General features: G+C 43.1%; 4 non-coding genes across 4 annotated transcripts; all 4 read left to right on the top strand.

Annotated features, from left to right (window-relative positions):
- The first annotated feature begins 366 nt into the window (after positions 1 to 366).
- On the top strand, positions 367 to 508 carry LOC138234933 (U4 spliceosomal RNA). The gene has a single exon (XR_011188004.1). It is a non-coding gene; the product is annotated as a U4 spliceosomal RNA (small nuclear RNA).
- A 3100-nt stretch (positions 509 to 3608) lies between these two features.
- trnas-aga (transfer RNA serine (anticodon AGA)) lies at positions 3609 to 3690 on the top strand. The gene has a single exon. It is a non-coding gene; the product is annotated as a tRNA-Ser (tRNA).
- An 841-nt stretch (positions 3691 to 4531) lies between these two features.
- trnai-aau (transfer RNA isoleucine (anticodon AAU)) lies at positions 4532 to 4605 on the top strand. The gene has a single exon. It is a non-coding gene; the product is annotated as a tRNA-Ile (tRNA).
- A 13406-nt stretch (positions 4606 to 18011) lies between these two features.
- trnar-ccu (transfer RNA arginine (anticodon CCU)) lies at positions 18012 to 18084 on the top strand. The gene has a single exon. It is a non-coding gene; the product is annotated as a tRNA-Arg (tRNA).
- Positions 18085 to 20472: the final 2388 nt, after the last annotated feature.

Genomic DNA, 20472 nt, shown 5'->3' with positions numbered 1-20472 from the left:
AAGTGGGACACAAACATCCCGCAATGCTTTCAAGACGTTAGGATTTGTTTGTGCAACATCCGAGAAGAGTACTTGTGGCTTGAATGTGAACTGTACGTGCCCGCCCCCTTTCCTCTGTAGTGCATGAGTTCCTCCCGGCATGCCCTTCGTCATTGTTCTGTCATCTTGTATTTAAAGGGTTGTATTTCTGCTGCTGAAAAGAATCAACGGGTTTCTTTGTTCCCAACGGAGCCCTTGTCTGTCATGAAATTCTTCAAAACCTCAAGCTAGAAGAAGACGACAAATATGAAGCGTTACAGCAACGACATGCCATGAGACGATTGATAACGATTTCCATAGGATCCCCGCGGTTGCCTGGCAACCGTCAGCTTTGCGCAGTGGCAGTATCGTAGCCTGTGAGGGTTAGCCGAGGCGTGATTATTGCTAGTTGAAAACTTTTCCCAATACCCCGCTTCCGCCGGTTTGCAATACAATCGGCGAAAGCAATTTTTGACAGTCTCGTTAGAGACTGAGCAAGGTGTTTAAAGACAGATTTGGTCATGGTGACATCATGGTAGAAAGAAGCGAGCTTGTTCCCAGTGGGCATTGATTCGTCGAATATACGTATATTTACGGCGAACGTACGGCTATACGTATATATACGTCGCCTCAACGTCGAATTGCAACCGTAAAATTGACGACATTAACAAACGCATATATAACGTCGAAAACACATCTAACACAGTGCCTGAGGCTTTTTACTGTATGTATCGTGTGTGCCGCAACTAGGAGTATACGGCACTCTGCACAGTGTACGAAGTAAATTATTTTCGCAGCAATTAATTTACACGTGTATAATAAATATAGTAAATATAATAAATGAATTACTGCGAAAATAATTTACTTCGTACACTGTGCAGAGTGCCGTATACTCCTAGTTGCGGCACACACGATACATACAGTAAAAAGCCTCAGGCACTGTGTTAGATGTGTTTTCGACGTTATATATGCGTTTATTCATGTCGTCGATTTTACGGTTGCAATTCGACGTTGATTATACGAACCCAGCATATTTTCCGGTTATATACCACAATGCATTGCTAGTATTCGTTGGTCACCATTTTGGACACGTTTTTCAAACGTAGAAGTATATCCGCAAATATCTCAGATATCCTCTTTTGACGAGTAAGTATGAACAATAATAATACTATCTGAATACATACAGATCTTTCTTAATATTATTTTGATTAAAATAGTATGTGAATAAGCAAAAAAATGGCACATAAAATAGTGTGAATGGGGAAGATGACACAAAATCGTTTTGCCGTTTCTCTTATTCTTATTCTATGTTGTACTTTCAAACTTTGGGTACTCTTTAATTAGGACAGACTTTATTGCTCAACTGCTATGATGCAAGCCAAATTTTATACATTTATTTCAGCTTTGAGCTTAGTAAACCGTTCATTTTTTAGATTATACTAAAGAAGATATTAATCATCATTTATTTGGGAAGTAATATTATATAATTTTCTCCTAGCTGCGGTGCTGAAGTCCCACCCTACATCAACAGAAAAAGAAATAAAGGAGCACGCAATGTGTTACTTGAAGAATGCATATGCAAGGCAGGGGGCCAGGAGATCTGGACTCTGAAAATAATAGGTTTTTGGTTCTAACTGTTAGGACAATTAGACAGGGTTTGCAAACAGTGGACAAAAATCGTCTTAACTTCCATTGTAATATTTTTTTTTCTTGGAAATATAGAAGTTGTACATTTTAAAATGTATATTTGAATCAAAATGTGGTTTTGAGTTAGTGTGTTAATGTAATTAGTTTTGTGTTTGTCATTACTATACTGTATATTGCCATGTTACCAGAATTTGTAGCTGAAGTTTAAGACTAGTTGTGTTTTTATGATTATTGCCCATATGTTGATTGTTGATTGATTGTATACAATGTATAATTTGAAATACATATGTTTCAGGTGTGAATGTGTATTTTCAGAATACATTTCTAAACCTAATCATTGGCTTGTTTTACTTGTTTCTACACCTATAAAATCTATCTTTGATGTATAATAGACCTCTACCCATATACGTATAATAGACCTCTAATGTTATCCGTATAATAGACCTCTAACCATATACGTATAATAGACCTCTAAAGTTATACGTATAATAGACCTCTAACCATATACGTATAATAGACCTCTAAAGTAATCCGGAACTCCAACCATATATGTATAATAGTCCTCTAAATTTATCCGTATAATAGAACTCCAACCATTTATGTATAATGAACGTCTAAATATAGACGTATAATTGACGTTTAACTTTAGACGTATATTAGAATTTCATTCTAGACGAATTGTAGACCACATTTAGACGTCTAAGATATGCGTTTATTAGACGTATATTATACGTCTTTTGCCCACTGGGTTACGTCTCAACAGAAACGCTCTTTAGCTCTTTCAGCTTTATGCAGAGAACATCGTCTGTCGAGATCACTTTTGAGTCAGCGCGAAACGCCGTGTGCTGTCAGTTTGATTTCGTATTGCTCGTGGCGGCGCCCGGCTTTTGTCTGTCAAACGTTAGGTTGCACTTCTTCATGCTGCATCGTCGGCATGAGTGGAGCTTTATAAACGTCTGTACTTACTGCGCCCCATAAGAAATCGTTTGTCCCCATTCAAAAGAGATTGTGCGATGTCCTGCAGCAAACCTTTGACAGTTTGAAAAGAGGAATTTATTCTGCTTCCTGTGCGTGCAGTAGTTACAAAGTTGAACGCCTTTACACGATCTGCTGCAGTTTTCAGTGGGCGGGCTTTGTCAAATGGCTTGGAAAAACGCACTGTGTTTCGGCTCGGGAAACATCATGAGCAGTGTCCTGCATGTTTTCTGTGTATAGCTGTCTTTTAACGCATACAGAATTCATTCGAAATCATTGATTTCTCCAATTAACAAGGGTCCCTTAAAGGATGAGTCAAAGTAACGTCTAATCGGATTAGTTTCCTTAGAGCTGGTTCAGAGTTTGCTCAAGAGTTTACCTTTCACAGATGCGCAAAGAAGAATATTGGGGGTGCATGCTTTAAGGCGCCTTACAGCTGTAGGGAGCGATTCGAGACGATTCGTGGCGTGTGCTCGTTCCCATATACCGTACGCCTCGGGGTGCAGTGCTAGGATGACGTACAATACCGCTTGGGCACGTAACGGCGTTATATGCAAGTTCGGGACGTGAGGGTTTTCGTTTGTTCGTTTTGTTTTGCTCTGCTTTGCTTTGTTTTGCTTTCCATCGCGTTGGTAAGAGCGTAAATAAAAAGGCGATTCCTGCGTCTACCACTAATGTAAGAGCTATTTCAAGTGCGGAGTGGTGCGGCTTTTCAAATGCTTGCGGGCATTTCTCTGTTGTTGATTCTTTTTTTGTGTGTAACAAAGTGGCATTTTCATGTCCGGACGGGGAGACTTTATCATTCCGACATGAAGCCACCCTTAAGTCCTCTGAGGCGTGTCTGTCTGCAAGGCTTGTATTTTGGAAATGTTTTTTTGAAACGGAGAACGACTTTGAAATAGGCTTCCGCCGGCGGCTCGCGATCCAGGTAAGATTGTAGCAAGAACGCAGCGGCGGTGGGGCTTGCTGTAGTCGTGGCCGAGTGGTTAAGGCGATGGACTAGAAATCCATTGGGGTCTCCCCGCGCAGGTTCGAATCCTGCCGACTACGTTGTCCGCCTCCAGTCGGTGTGTTCCGGCGCAAGCAAAGAAGCGCGCCTCCTTGCTGTTTCTGGTGGTTTTAAAACGCCCAATCGCTTAAACCCGCTGCCTTGGAAATAAGTTCTTCAGCGTCCGCGAATGACATTTTGCAGCTGGAAGCAGATGTCGACGCGTTTTGCACAGAGCACCAAAAAACCGTCTTTTTTGAAGGCTCAGGCACTGAGCATTGGTGGTTCAGTGGTAGACTTCATGCCTGCCACGTGGGAGGCTCGGGTTCGATTCCCGGTCAATGCAGTGGCTTTTGCAGCGAGCAGCTCCATCACTTGCATCCCCTTGCAACTCGCAACTGCAAACCCACTGAAGCTAAGTAGGTGCGAGCCAGGTCAGTACCCGAATGAGGGTGAGCTACAGGGAAAAACAAAGCTTCCAGCTGGAAGCGGTGTTAATGGTGTCGGCGGGGGGGCACTCACCCTGAGGTCTGTGCGGGTCCTAATGCCCCAGTATAGTGACGGAGATGCTGTGTTGTAAAAGGGCGCTGTCTTTTGGATGAGATGTAAAACCGAGGTCACAGCGCTCTGTGGTCATTAAAAATGACCACCAAAACCTTTGACAAAAGCTCTTGGTAATTGATGGTCTTCAATAATGCTTCTCCTTTAGGTACATTTTAAATCAGCTGAAAAATGCTGTGAAATGGGGGGGCACTTCAGGCCAGTGTAGGATTTGGGTTACAAGAACCATGAAACTGCACGAGAAAGCCCATACACTGAATTACACGGCTTTCTATTCAAAGGAGGGCAAAAGAAATTCCCTGAGATCGATTTTTTGCAGCACAGAGAGGATTGATGTCATGAGGCCGGTTAGCTCAGCTGGTTAGAGCGTGGTGCTAATAACGCCAAGGTCACGGGTTTGAGCCCCGTACAGGCCAGGTCCTTTTCTCCTCTCTTACCAAAGCTGTTAGGTTCCTTTCCGTGGTGAGATGGGTTGTCATGCAACGCAGCCACATAGTGCCGACAGACAAGAGTGTTGCGGGAGAAGAGAAAAGTGTTTGAAGATTTAAGAGTGTCTTAGGTGGAGCCAAAATCAAGTGTCACAAATGCAAGTGGTTGGATTTCCAATGTTTAATATGGTAAAAATAAGCAGAAGTTATCTGCCGGTCCGGCACAGTCTGCCATGCTTTTGTCATATACTGTAAAGTGGTGTCGAACTGGGTGTCGATCTGGAGCCTCACCATTTGCATATGTGAGGCTCCAGTTATACATCGAGTGTCACATTAAATGACAAAAATGAAGAGAGTTAAAGCAGCTGGAGAGGTTTTCTTACAACTTTTGAGTTGACACAGTTTTGGAAAATGTTTCCTTCACGCTGCACTGTTCAACATAGGCAGCCAAGAGTCTCCAAAACAAAACAGAATTGACAGATAGGAGAAAATTCCCACTCGTCCTGAAGTTGCCAAAATCCAGCAGGTGGATTTTGGGAACGGCATACAGACCCCTGACACAAGTGGTCTGTGCCAGGGGTCTGTATGCCGTTAACCATGCCGCCATACCAGTAGCACCACCACAGTCTTAAAGGAAACCGGTGTAACAACATGTCCGGGTAACTTGTTCCATTCACCCGCAGCTCTTTGTGTAAGGATGTGCCACATATGTGGCGTTTTTCACACAGCAGCTGTATCGACGAGCGGTGAAAAAAGTGTGGTGGAAACGTCGGACCCTAAGGTGGTGACTGCATCGGAGACGGCTGTTAAGACACTGACCAAAACCAAACGTGTCAAGCCTTCGGAGAGAAATAATAACACGCCTAAAGACTTGGTGTTTGGTGATGTGGGAGACTCAGTGCGGTATATTGCACAGTTAGTATCAAAGGTGGGCACTAATGAGGTGGATAAAAAGCGGGGTTTAGAGAATCTAAGAGCCGCTTTAGCAAGTGTACATTCAGTGTTTCCAAAACCGATCCAGGTTTACGCCGCTAGACTCTTAGACGTTTTTTCTAAAGAAGATGCTGATCTAACCTCTGGATTTCGTTACCTGATAATGCTATTTCATGGTGCACTGGCGAAGACCCACCGGGATAAATGACTAAACATGTGCATGGTGCAGTCCAGAGAATATTGGATGAACTTTCTCCAAACATCGGGGCGAATGATTTTGTACAGCTGCGTTTGACTGCGGGTGGTTTTAACAAACCCTTGTTCTCACGCAGGAGACAACCCGGAGAATTAAATGCTGCTGATTTTTTAAGCCACATCTCAGACCTCTTACAGAGCCACACAGAAATTCTCACCGATGACAGCCTCCGATTAGTGGTGACGATAGTTAGGAATATGCAGGGGGGTGCCCGTCGAAGATTTAAATCCGTTCTGGGTAATTGCTCAGAAAAAAGCGCACCTTATCGACTTACATTACACGGGCGGTAATCTGTGTTTCACCAGGAGTGTGTACGGTTTGTTGAATGAAGGTTGTACCAATGGGGAAATGTTACAGGGCGCTAAACGAATGCACAAAGAGTTGGGTTTTTCAGAGAATCAGAAAATGAGTTTGTCAGACATTACCGCTTTTGAAAAACATTTAAAGGTGGTCATTAAAATTTTGTACCACGACCAGGGTGATTGAAAATATTTTACAACGGGGCCCACACCACCTAATTCTAAAATACTTTTTGTTCTACTGCATGAAGAGCATTTTTATGGGGTTTTAAATATTAAAGCTTTTGTGGGGGCGGCATATTTTTGCACTAACTACCATGCGGCGTATAGCCACAAGAACGCACACGCCTGTGTTAAAGCTTGTAAAACCTGTTTAGATCCCCAGTGTTGCGAAATTGATGCAGAAATTCAGAATTGCCCGGCCTGTAAGGTCTTTTGTCGTAGCTCTCAATGTTTGGCGAGACACTTTCGGAATGCAGCGACGGGTGTTAGTAAGTGTGAGCGCAGGGTCTTTTGTGAGAAATGTGAGGTTTATAACCTCTCTAGTCACAAATGTAAAGAGAAACTGTGCTCGCATTGTAACAACGTGATCGACACCCCTGACACACATTTGTGCTACTGTACATACTGCCTTTGGACAACCCCAAAATTTCAAACAAGTACATTTTTTTTTACTTTGAATGCATGCAAGAAACGGGGACACACATACCAAATTACATCCATGCCCTTCATATTAACAATAAACGAAGCTGGGAATTTTATGGTGAAACTTGTCTAAAGGATTTTGTGTGTAAATTTATCGATAGACGTTTCAAAAACCATACATTCATATCGCACAATGGCAAGGGATATGACAATTACCTAGTAATCAGACAGTTGTAAGATGAAAAGATGGACGTTGAACTAATTAATCAGGGTGGTAAGATAATGTGTATGACCGTAAAAGCTCTGAACATCAGATTTATCGATTCTTTAAACTTTCTACCTATGAAATTAAGCAAACTGTCGGCCGCCATGGGGTTCCCCGGGGGTAAGGGTCATTTTCCACACTTGATGAACACTTCAGAAAACCAAAATTATGTCAGCCCGATGCCGCCGCCAGAACTTTACGGCGTTAACTACATGCTGCCGAGGGAGAAAGCCGAGTTTTTGGTTTGGTATGAAGAATGCAAGGGAAGTGTGTTTAACTTACAGAGAGAGTTGAAACGTTACTGCCAGTTGGATGTGGCAATTCTAAGAGAAGGCTGTGTCAGGTTTTGGGACGAGGTCATGAATATGACCAGACAGACACGCGTGACTGAGTCAGGGGCCGCCTGCGTTGTGTGCATCGACCCCTTTCAGTTTGTGACCATCGCTAGTGTCTGCATGGCCATGTTCAGACTTATGTTTTTACAGGAAGAGACGATAGCGTTGCTACCCCATGACAATTACCACCACCAGCAAAAACGATTTTCTACACCCAGCATTCAGTGGCTTATGTACATCGAACACACAGAGCCCGTTAAAATCCAACACGCGTTAACCACGGCCGGTGAGTTCAAGGTTGGTCAAAGCTGAAAGCTCAAAGCTGAAATAAATGTATAAAATTTGGCTTGCATCATAGCAGTTGAGCAATAAAGTCTGTCCTAATTAAAGAGTACCTAAAGTTTGAAAGTACAACATAGAATAAGAATAGAGAAATGGCAAAACGATTTTGTGCCATCTTCCCCATTCACACTATTTTTATGTGCCATTTTTTGCTTATTCACGTACTATTTTAATCAAAATAATATTAAGAAAGATCTGTGTGTATTCAGATAGTATTATTATTGTTCATACTTACTCGTCAAAAGAGGATTGCTGAGATATTTGCGGATATACTTCTACGTTTGAAAAACGTGTCCAAAATGGTGACCAACGAATACTAGCAATGCATTGTGGTATATAACCGGAAAATATGCTGGGTTCGATATTTTCTCAACGTATGCGTTTATTAATGTTGTCGATATTATGGTTGAAATTTAACATTGATAATACATCACGGCTATGTGCCCCCTGCTATGTGCTGATGTGCAATTTTAACGCATGCAGTTAGTAAGGATCGTACTGTTGTATGGTATTATATATAATGACATTATGGAATAGGATGGGGACAGGCCTGGCATCACGGGGGGAGGGAGGAGTGTTGCCCCTTCAGTTTTGGGCAAAAAGATTTACCTAACTTAATTTGCGCCCTAAAAAAATAGTTGTACTTGGTCAATGGTCAGACAACACTAAATGACACGAACAGTCACTCAGTCTGTTTGATGGGCAGGAGGGCTATCCGTCCAGGAACTGCACATATCAGTGTCGTTATTGAGTGTCAACATTACGATCCTGTTTGCTCAGGTGGACCGATTCCTTGCAGTAGTTTATCATTATACTTAAAATCTTTATATAACTAGGACTAGTTATAGCAGTCTGTGCTTTCTGTTGGTTTTACAACATTTTTTTCTTAACGATTCAGAACGTCCATGTAGCTGCAAAAATGAACGCTTATGGTACTTTTCGCTCCAGGCAATACAAACCGTGAGAGTGACGAAAAATGTGAAACTGAACTTCATCGCAAATACCAGATTGCTAGTCGTTATCTTCTATCATGAAGCACTAATTAATGGCATAGCTGCGAGATTTCATTTGGGTAGCTGCACCCTACAGCTCCGTTTCAACCGAAATATCACCCCCCCCCCTCAGAATTTCAGACGCCCCCCTACAGATTTTTCCCCGGGCACCGCGCACTGATGGGGGACAGGGTGTCCAGGAAATGGTATCAACTTTTCTCAAGAAAATAAAAATAGAAACTCTATAGGCACTCAAACATTTTACTGTTTTTTTTTCAGGCAGTAAATTACGTAAATTACTGCTTCGACACGTAATGGCATTATAATCAAGTGCAGGAGCTGAGGGCTTTTGTTTTGTTTCGTTTTCCATGGCGTTCGTAAGCACGCAAATCAAAGGCAATTCCTGCGTCTAACACGAATGTAAATGCTTTTGAAAGTGCAGTGTGGTGCAGCTTGTAAAATCCTTGTCCACATTTGTGGTTTGTTGATGTTTTTCTGTCTGCCAAAGTTGCATTTTGACATCCAGACGGGGAGACTTTATCATTTGAACGTGAAGCCAGCCTTAAACCCTCTGAGGCGTGTCTGTCTGCCGGCACGTATTTTGTGAAAGGTTTTTTTTTTTAACTGAGAGCGACTTTGAAAAAGTTTCCGTAGCCACCTCGCACTCCGTGTTAGATTATAGGAGGAATGCGGCGGCGGCGAGCTCGCTGTAGTCGTGGCCGAGTGATTAAGGCGATGGATTCAAAATCAATTGGGGACTCCCTGCGCAGATTTGAATCCTGCCGACTACGGCGTCTGCCGTATGTCGCCTTGTGCCTGCGCGGCAAAGACGAAGTGCTGCTTCTCCTTTCCTGGTACTAAAAGAACGCTAAATCGCTTGGCTCTGCTGTCGTGGAAATAAATTCTTCAGATAACCACACATTTTGCGTTCGCACCTCTGGTGCTCTACTTATGCCTTTGAAAACCTAATGAATAAAGCTGAAAGAACCGACACAATATGTAGGTGCTCGTAAAGCACGCAGTAAAGAACTGTTAACAGCAAAGGTTTCAGTGGGTTAACTGAGGAGAAGGCGTGATCGCTAATTGTTGACTTTGTATTTGGTGTTAGAAACACTCTTACTGTGCATGACGTGCAACAAATGTAGCCACAGAAATTGCATCACGCTTTCATGTATGCTATCGCAGACACCAACGTTGCCTAGATAGAAAACCGAAATAGCCGTGGGTTTGCTTGCTGGTCTGAAGGATCTCTCTTCGAATCTCTATCATTTGTCAATGGAAGTAAAAGGCGCTGCAATTTCATACGTTCAGAATGAAACCCGCAGCTGTTGTTCGACTTTATTTCTTGACTAATTACAACTGAGTGTCGCATGAGCAGTTACGTAAACTTGTCTGGTATATTTGAACAAAAATGCCGTTCTTCAATTAAAACTAACAGTACATTGTCAGGGACATTCAGTTCTATACAAACAAGAGACAGACAAGATAATATTTCTACCTTTCATGTGGACTACGTGTTGACTTACTGATCGGAATAATTGAAAAGTTCGGGTTCATAGCCGATGCAGTGCATGCTAATTAGAACAGCAAAGCTGAGCTCTCAGCACCGTACTGAGCCCAGGTGTTTTTCTAAAGCTGTCAGGTGCAGTTCATTTACATGAAGGAAATCTCTTACTGGGTACTATTACAATGCAGTAAGTAGCACAGACTACTTAGGGAGTAGCCCGATGCATTTAAAAACAACCCGAGCCAGGCAGGAGTCGAACCTACAATCTCCTGATCCCTAGTCAGACGCGTTATCCAGTGTGATACTGCAGGACTGTAACCCAGTGAGATCAGCACTGCAACTAGTAAAATATTACCCCCGGTCCATTCTTTTCCAAAAGTGAGAAACACCTGTTTTCTACATTTTGTCTGTTTTAAAACATTATCTTCCAAAGCATCATAAAATTGTCCCTTCTTCCAGACTCTACTTCTCTCTTGTAGTAGTACAGCAGACCTTTCCAGGTGAGCAGATCACAGAGTCCGAAATGAGCTTCCTCCATCAAGCAAAGTACCTGAACATGACGCTGTCTTCATAAAAGCGCCCCTGTAATAAAGAAATTAAATCCGAAATCAAGAGGGCAGCACAGTGGGCAAAAGACGTATAATATTCGTCTATTAAACGCATACCTTAGACGTCTAAATGTGGTCTGCAATTCGTCTAGAATCTCTGCACTGTGTACGAAGTAAATTATTTTCGCAGTAATTATTTACATTAACGAAGAGCATAACGCGTGTACTGTATACACTGCAAGTACAACCCCCCTCTCTGCAGGAGTGCTGGCTGTGACGAATTGAAACGGTTTCACGGGTATTTTCAAAGTAGGAGGCGAGATTTCCAGCGAAAGACACCCCCCCTCAAAAACCCAGTAAATACAGTACTTACTAGTTAAAGGCTAGGCTCCCGACTACGGCGAAAGGAACCCTTCTTTCATTAGAAGACAATGAACATATTTTAGCCCTGAATGAATTAATAGCAAACATGGTTTACATAAAAGACATTTTTCCAAGAAAGTTTAGCCTTTGTCACTAATGAAACCACTAAATAAAGACATAAATATAAAAATCTTAAGATTTTTAAAATACATGACTTTGCTAAAATTTATTTGAAAATAAAAACAATTACAACCGCCAGGGGAGAGAGAGAACAGGGGAGGGATGTTGGTTTTGCATAAGGGGCGGGGCTATGGAAATTAGGTCTGTTTGGGAATGTGTAGTTACATTTTCTGGCTGTTTGTGAATTATCGTTGTTGAGTATGGAGTGTTGAGGTATTGATTTTGTGTAATGCTTTATGTTGAAAATTGAGGTTGATTTTGTTTATGATAAACAGGATAAACTGGGATGGGAGGAAGGTTTGGTTTTGCATAAGGGGCGGGATTATGATAATTGGAGGACTTTGCGAGAGTAAAATGGTTTGATTATTTGATTTTGTATTGTGGTTGTTATCTATGTTTTTGGTTGGTATTATGTTTATATGGATGTTTTTGTTGGTTGGTTGTTATTATGGTTATTAATAATACGATCTATAGTTGAAATCTGCGCCTAAATAAAAAGAAAAAGCAAGTGATTAGGTTTATGAGCAATCTAATTACTTATTCGTTTAAAAAGCTATATAAAATAAAGTTTATTATTAATTTGCTGGACAGAGCGGTGAACATTATTATGCATGAGACAAAGATAACGATCCTGATCAGTTTAGAAATCTGTGTACGCTGTAAGGTTTTTACTTCTTAAACTTTTAAAATACACGTTTAGAATTGAAAGAAATCCTCTTCCTGGTATAGCACACCAGCACGTCTTTTTTCTCCAATCAGAGGGGTGTCAGATGGTGTCAGCCAATCACCATTCTGCGTTGGGTAGCAACGGGTGACTGTTCTCAGGCGGAAGATGTAAACAGCTTAATGTTCGTGTTAAATAATTTTTTTTAATTAAAATTCATTCTATACAGCAATCGCATATTTGGGTACCGTTTCATAAAACTTTCATGCTTAAAATGTTTAGGGAGAAATGGAAGACTGGTGTGTATTTTTTCTTTAAACTACCAAGACCAGCCATACACAGTACAGTTTACATACATACAGTAATGTTTATGTTCCTAAATTAATATCGTTTATGACCTTCAGATGCGTTATGCTCCTCTTCTTTTTATGCTCAGCTACTAAAATTTCCCTTTAGTGGTAAAATCCATATAAATATTCAAAACTAAGCGGATTAAAATGTGGACAGCAAAGACATTAAATGATTAAATCTTTGCACTACCAACCAATGCACCACGAGTGCCCCTGTCGGTCATTTTGGCCAGCCAATCACTTGTCCTGCGGTACCCTCCGGTGCCCCGCGGTGGCTTGTGGGTAGGTTACTGTACCGCGGGTTTTTACCGCGCATTTTGAATGGCTGCATCTATTAAACGCATACCTTAGACGTCTAAATGTGGTCTGCAATTCGTCTAGAATCTCTGCACAGTGTACGAAGTAAATTATTTTCGCAGTAATTAATTTACACGTGTATAATAAATATAGTAAATATAATAAATTAATTACTGCGAAAATAATTTACTTCGTACACTGTGCAGAGTGCCGTATACTCCTAGTTGCGGCACACACGATACATACAGTAAAAAGCCTCAGGCACTGTGTTAGATGTGTTTTCGATGTTATATATGCGTTTATTCATGTCGTCGATTTTACGGTTGCAATTCGACGTTGATTATACGTTGAGGCGACGTATATATACGTATAGCCGTATTTTCGCCATAAATATACGTATATTCGACGAATCAATGCCCACTGGGAAGGCGCATTGAAGGGTGCACCCCCATCATTAATCGTTGCGCCTCTGTGAAAGGAAAGCTCTTGAGCAGTCGTTGAAACAGCTCGGATGAAACACTTGATTGCTTCCATGTGCATCTGGAGCCCATTTCTTATTTTCACTTCACGCCGCCCAAAGCATTTCTAAAACAGGAGATTCGCGTTTGGGAATGCGCCCTGCCCTACAAATAAAACAGGTCTACGGGTCTGAAAGCTGCTCCACGGAAAACAGTTCTGTTGCGCTTTTGATCAAAGGGAGATTCGCTGTTCTTACTTTTTGATGACATAACACCCAAAGGGGCTTCTTTGGAGCTGTATTCCAACCAGCATCCTAAAGTTTCTTGGCGGTATCCTTTACAGTCCTCTGTTCGGTCGACAAGGGACAGAAGGGGGCAGTTTTCCTCACACATACAGTGCAATGTACTGTAGTGTTCCCGTTCATTGAATTCGCAGTTCTGCATCAGACCTCTAACTCGTTTCCTTAGCTTGGATTTAAGCCACGAAGCAGGCTTCTACTGTATAAACGTCTAGAGGAATCACAAACTATTTGAGAGGCCATCATCCCAGGGGGAACTGACAAAGTCTATCCCTAAACACCTAGCGCAGTCTCTCAAGAGACTGTCAAAAATCGCTTTCTCCGTTTGCATTGCAAGTAAGTGAAAACGCGGTCTCAACCCAGAGCCACTTGGCAGCAGCGGCACGTAAATACTGTTACTGTCACTGCTCGATACCGATGTTAGCCTACTATACCATGTTCAGCCACCGCTAGAAACTGCATGGCTCTAGTTCTGGAGCAAACGACAGGAGGGCCAACGTCGAACGGGCACACATGTCAGACATGGAAACCGACGAGAGTGGGATTCGAACCCATACATGCAGAGCACAATGGATTAACAAGCCATCGCCTTAACCACTCAGCCACCTCGTCAACAGAACTGGACTGTCCCAACTGAGTTGGCGCGCTCCAGATGATCTTTTTCTTTTTTTTCCCTCGTACTCGAGGGTCATTTTCCTGTTCCACATGCGATTTCAACATTTTCCTTGGGAGATGTCAAGCCAGCAAGCCACTGCTGTGGTTCAGTGGCCAGTGTGGAGTTCAGTGGCCCTGTTGTACACAGAAAGCACATTGAGCTCCTTGGACATGAAAAGTTCCAGATAAAAGCCATTTGTCATCCTTTCTCTTGGTGTCGATGTTGCTATTGTATGTAAAGGTGGCAACTTGCTCAGCGAGCAGGCGGAGCACACACCGAATGCAGATGTGTCTGAGTGGTGTGTCCAAGTGGCTGCAAAAGGACAGCACTCCCGGGGCGCCGTGGCTTAGTTGGTTAAAGCGCCTGTCTAGTGAACAGGAGACCCTGGGTCTGAATCCCAGCGGACAACCGCTAGACTTAATTAAACACAAGTATTCATTTCCTGTCTTTAACATGACTTGTTTTTCTTAAAATGGATGCAACTTGCAAAACATGAAATACAAACCTTGCTAATCAGCGCTAGCAGCTGGCAAAAAAAAAAGAAGTCAGCAATGTTTTTTTTCTTTAACCTTAACCCTGCTAATGGAGAAGAGTTAAACGACCGAGTCTATGCAGCTTAAACGGTGCGCACGTCGGGTTCTTAGCTGAAAGGGTGGTAAATCACGCTCACCCCAGTCCTTAATCTTTTAAACAGGATACAAAATTGAACCTAGTCGCCACATCACATACATCCTGTTCAATGATAAAAAGGTAACATCTATCCTCACTCCAGAGTAAATCTCACGTTGAGGGCATATTTTTTTTCACTTTACCGTGAATCGGGCCCGGCTGCACAGAGGAGAGAGGACGGTGACAGGGGAGTCACACGCTGGCGGTTTGAATACGCGGAAGATCACTGAGGGATCCACAGTATATGGACCCTCCGTGCGCCATCAGTCCACACTCCGGACTCTGAATCCTGCCATCCGAGTTAAGATCTCGGCGGAACCTGAGGCGCAGTTCTTTCTTAAAACGTAATCTGGTGAGCATTTCTAGAATCGTACTTGTATAGATGCAGCCTTTAATGTGTTGCTAGGTTAAAATTGATGATTTCTTGAACTTCAGTAGGAAACTGCCCTCTTGATTTCGGATTTAATTTCTTTATTACAGGGGCGCTTTTATGAAGACAGAGTCATGTTCAGGTACTTTGCTTGATGGAGGAAGCTCATTTCGGACTCTGTGATCTGCTCACTTGGAAAGGTCTGCTGTACTACTACAAGAGAGAAGTAGAGTCTGGAAGAAGGGACAATTTTATGATGCTTTGGAAGATAATGTTTTTTTTTTTCTTTGAAATCGAAATGAATCAGAATATCAGTGCAAAAGACAAACTCTTGGTTTGGTTTAAAGAGATATGGTTTTAAAACAGACAAAATGTAGAAAACAGGTGTTTCTCACTTTTGGAAAAGAATGGACCGGGGGTAATATTTTACTAGTTGCAGTGCTGATCTCACTGGGTTACAGTCCTGCAGTGTCACACCAGGGCCAGTGGCGCAATGGATAACGCGTCTGACTACGGATCAGGAGATTGCAGGTTCGACTCCTATCTGGCTCGGGTTGTTTTTAAACGCATCGGGCTACTCCCTAAGCAGTCTGTGCTACTTACTGCATTGTAATCGTACCCAGTAAGAGATTTCCTTCATGTAAATGAACTGCACCTGACAGCTTTAGAAAAACACCTGGGCTCAGTACGGTGCTGAGAGCTCAGCGTTGCTGTTCTAATTAGCACGCACTGCATCGGCTATGAGCCCGAACCTTTCAATTATTCCGATCAGTAAGTCAACACGTAGTCCACATGAACGGTAGAAATATTCTCTTGTCTGTCTCTTGTTTGTATAGAACTGAATGTCCCTGACAATGTACTGTTAGTTTTAATTGAAGAACGGCATTTGTGTTCAAATATACCAGACAAGTTTACGTAACTGCTCATGCGACACTCAGTTGTAATTAGTCAAGAAATAAAGTCGAACAACAGCTGCGGGTTTGATTCTGAACGTATGAGATTGCAGCGCCTTTTACTTTCATTGACAAATGATAGAGATTCGAAGAGAGATCCTTCAGACCAGCAAGCAAACCCACGGCTATTTCGGTTTTCTATCTAGGCAACGTTGGTGTCTGCAATAGCATACATGAAAGCGTGATGCAATTTCTGTGGCTACATTTGTTGCACGTCATGCACAGTAAGAGTGTTTCTAACACCAAATAAAAAGTCAACAATTAGCGATCACGCCTTCTCCTCAGTTAACCCACTGAAACCCTTGCTGTTAACAGTTCTTTACTGCGTGGTTTACGAGCACCTACATATCGTGTCGGTTCTTTCAGCTTTATTCATTAGGTTTGCAAAGGCATAAGTAGAGCACCAGAGGTGCGAACGCAAAATGTGTGGTTATCTGAAGAATTGCTTTCAATGGCAGCGGGTCCAAGCGATTTAGCGTTTTTATAGTACCAGGAAAGGAGAAACGGCACTTCGCCTTTGCCGCGCAGGCACAAGGCGACGTGCGGCAGACGCCGGAGTCGGCAAGTTCCGAACCTGCGCGGGGAATCCCCAACGCACTTAACCACTCGGCCACGACAAAAGCGAGCTCGCTGTCGCCGCATTCCTCCTATAATCTAACACGGAGTGCGAGGTGGCTGCGGAAACCTTTTTAAAGTCGCTCTCCGTTAAAAAAAAATACCTTTCACAAGATTCGTGCCGGCAGACAGACACGCCTCAGAGGGTTTAAGGCTGGCTTCACGTTCAAATGATAAAGTCCCCCAGTCCGGATGTCAAAATGCAACTTTGGCAGACAGAAAAAACATCAACAAACCACAAATGGTTTTTACAAGCTGCACCACACTGCACTTTCAAAAGCATTTACATTCGTGTTAGACGCAGGAATTGCCTTTGATTTGCGCGCTTACGAACGCCATGGAAAACGAAACAAAACTAAAGCCCTCAGCTCCTGCACTTGATTATAATGCCGTTACGTGTCGAAGCAGGAATTTATGTCATCCTACCACTGCAACACGGGGAATAGAGAGAAATGAGTACACGCTACGAATTGTCTCTAATCAGTCCCTACAGTTGTAAGGCGCCTGGAAGCGTGCACCCCCATCATTAATCTTTGCGCATCTGTGCAAGGTAAACTCTGGAGCAGTCTTTGAAACGGCTCAAAGGAAACACGTGATTGATTCCATGTGCATCTGGGGTTCATTTCTTATTTACATTTAATTCAAGGGAAAGGCTTGGGTCAGTTTCAGACGGCCTCCAACAGCGAGATTCAAGCGCCCCACCTTCAGCCCAATCTGCACAGCCAGAACGCCAACGGCTCCTATGCTCTCCGGGGTGCGGTTGTGACCCCGTAACCTAAAATGTTGGTGGCAGACAAATGGAGACTAACAGGTGACGTCCTAGGACATGACTACATTGTGGGGATGGTGACCATTGCTTGGAAAAGAGTGCGAGGCCCCTTTAGAAAAACATTTTGTTAACAGGCATTCTGCCTCAGCCTAAACACCTATAGCTTGCAAAGCGCATGCTATTAGACAGGCACCTCTGCAAGACCTTAAAAGTCTCTTAAACTAGTGATAGTAAGGTGTTCCCAATGGGCGATGTTCGGCTTTCAAATCATCTCTCCGTGGAAGCGCCGAGATGCAGCTGTTTAAGGCTTAGAAGCAGCTGACTGTTTTACTGCCTAACTGATCACTGTCAGTCAGGGAGCTCAGAGGTGAAAAGCCTGTCTGAGAGACAATTCGCCGTCGATCAGTTCAATATGTTCCGTACCAGCTCGGCGCACCTGAGATCATCTTGGTAGCCGTGTAGCTCAGATGAGTGAGAGCGTGTGTGTGTACCACCGTGATTGGATGCCGGTCCTTCTCAGGTCACAGTAAACCTTCTGCTGCCTAACTTTCCTAATTTTGGGGATCCCTTTGAAAAAGCAAAGGAAAAAAAAACTGGCTCTTCATCAGCGTGATCGACCCAACCCAGTGTGCCCCAGTGGCCTAATGGATAAGGCACTGGCCTCCTAAGCCAGGGATTGTGGGTTCGAGTCCCATCTGGGGTGCTCCTGTCCCATTTTGAGCATACAAATGTCTTTGTGGTTTGCAAAGCTACAACTCCACCTTACTCAGTGAGCGTCTCTGCTTTTCTCTCACATACAGTTGGGAGAAAAACTTTTGTAAACAGCCCTTCGGAATGATGTGGATTTCTGCATGAATGGCTCCTAACATGTGATCTTATCTTTATCTAAGTCATAATAATTAATAAAGAGATTCTGATTTAACAAAGAACACACACCCAACATTTGACATTGCTGTTTCTTTATTGACCAAATGGTTTAAACAATCAAGGTCATTGATGGAAAAAGTACGTGAACCCTTATATTAAGGAGCTAGTGGAACCTCCTTTATGACAAAAACCTCAACCCCCACTTTCTGTAGCGGCTTGTCAGACCTGAGCAGCGGTTAGGAGGTATTTTGGCCTATTCCTCTATGCAAAACTGTTTCAGTTCATGTATATTTTTGGGATGTCTTGCGCTGAATGGCCTGCTTCAGATCACGCCACAGCACTTCAATGGGATTGGGGTCAGGACTCTTACTTGGCCATCCCAACATACAGAATTTCTTCTGTTTCAGCCACTCTGTTGTTGATGTACTCCTTTGTTTTTGTCATGTTGCAAGACCCAGCGTCTTTTGAGTTTTAGATCACAGGCAGACACCCTGACATTCTGCTGTAGAATTTCCTGATACATCTCGGAATTCATCGGTCCCTCGATGATTGCAAGCCGTACAGCCTCCGCCATGCTTCCCAGGTGGGATGAGGTTTTGGAGTTGGTATGCGGTGTTTTGTTATCTCCAAACATAACGCTGTGCACATTTACCAACAAGTTCAACTTTTGTCACGTCTGTCCACAGAACATTGTTCCAGGAGTTGTGGAACATCCATGTGGTCTTTAGCAAACTTGAGAGGGGCAGTGGTGGTTTTTTTGGGGGGGAGAGCAGTGGTTTCCTCCGTGGTGACCTCGCATGATCACCACTCCTGTTCAGATTTCTTCTTATGGTGGACTCATGGACACAGACGTAAGACAAAGTAAACCACCTGTTTGCTAGATCCCATCCCCACTCAGCAAGTCAAAGATTCCCTCGAAGGACTGGCAGGACCTATAATTAGTATGATGAATGCATCGCTTGCGTCAGGCAACGTACATGATCAATTTAAGGTAGTGGTTCTTAGACCGCTCCTTAAGAAGTCAAATTTGGATCCACAAGTTCTTAACAACTACAGGCCTGTCTCAAAGGTCCCATTTCAATCTAAAAGTTTTGAGAGAATAGTTGTTGCCCAACGTCAATCGTATCTGGATTCAAATAATATACTTGAGAAATTTCAGTCTGGTTTCTGAAACTGCATTAACAAGAGTCGTAAATTATATTCTCTTAGCTACTGATGCGGGGAATGCAACAGTGCTAGGAATGCAAACTTTAGGTTGCGCTTCTTCATGCTGCATCATTGGCATGAGTGGAGCTTTTTAAACGTCTGTACTTACTGCGCCCCATAAGAAATCGTTTGTCCCTGTTCAAAAGAGATTGTGCGATGTCCTGCAGCGTTCGCAAAGCAAACCTTTGACAGTTTGAATAGAGGAATTTATTCTGCTTCCTGTGCGTGCAGTAGTTACAAACTTGAACGTCTTTACACGATCTCCTGCAGTTTTCAGTGGGCGGGCTTTGTCAGATGGCTTGGAAAAACGCACTGTGTTTCGGCTCGGGAAACATCATGAGCAGTGTCCTGCATGTTTTCTGTGTATAGCTGTCTTTTAACGCATACAGAATTCATTCGAAATCATTGATTTCTCCAATTAACAAGGGTCCCTTAAATGATGAGTCAAAGTAACATCTAATCGGATTAGTTTCCTTAGAGCTGGTTCAGAGTTTGCTCAAGAGTTTACCTATCACAGATGCGCAAAGAAGAATGTTGGGGGTGCACGCTTCAAGGCGCCTTACAGCTGTAGGGAGTGATTCGAGACGATTCGTGGCGTGTGCTCGTTCCCATATACCATACGCCCCGGCGTGCAGTGCTAGGATGACGTACAATACCGCTTGGGCACGTAACGGTGTTATATGCAAGTGCGGGACGTGAGGGTTTTCGTTTGTTCGTTTTGTTTTGCTCTGCTTTGCTTTGTTTTGCTTTCCATCGCGTGGGTAAGAGCGTAAATAAAAAGGCGATTCCTGCGTCTACCACTAATGTAAGAGCTATTTCAAGTGCGACGTGGTGCGGCTTTTCAAATGCTTGTGGGCATTTCTCTGTTGTTGATTCTTTTTTTGTGTGTAACAAAGTGGCATTTTCATGTCCGGACGGGGAGACTTTATCATTCCGACATGAAGCCACCCTTAAGTCCTCTGAGGCGTGTCTGTCTGCAAGGCTTGTATTTTGGAAATGTTTTTTTGAAACGGAGAAC

The sequence above is a fragment of the Lepisosteus oculatus genome, unplaced genomic scaffold (genome assembly GCF_040954835.1).
Source record: "Lepisosteus oculatus isolate fLepOcu1 unplaced genomic scaffold, fLepOcu1.hap2 HAP2_SCAFFOLD_76, whole genome shotgun sequence".
NCBI classification, from domain to species: Eukaryota; Metazoa; Chordata; class Actinopteri; order Semionotiformes; family Lepisosteidae; genus Lepisosteus; species Lepisosteus oculatus.
Note: the sequence above shows the minus strand (reverse complement) of the source record. Positions and strands in the feature narration are given on the sequence as shown.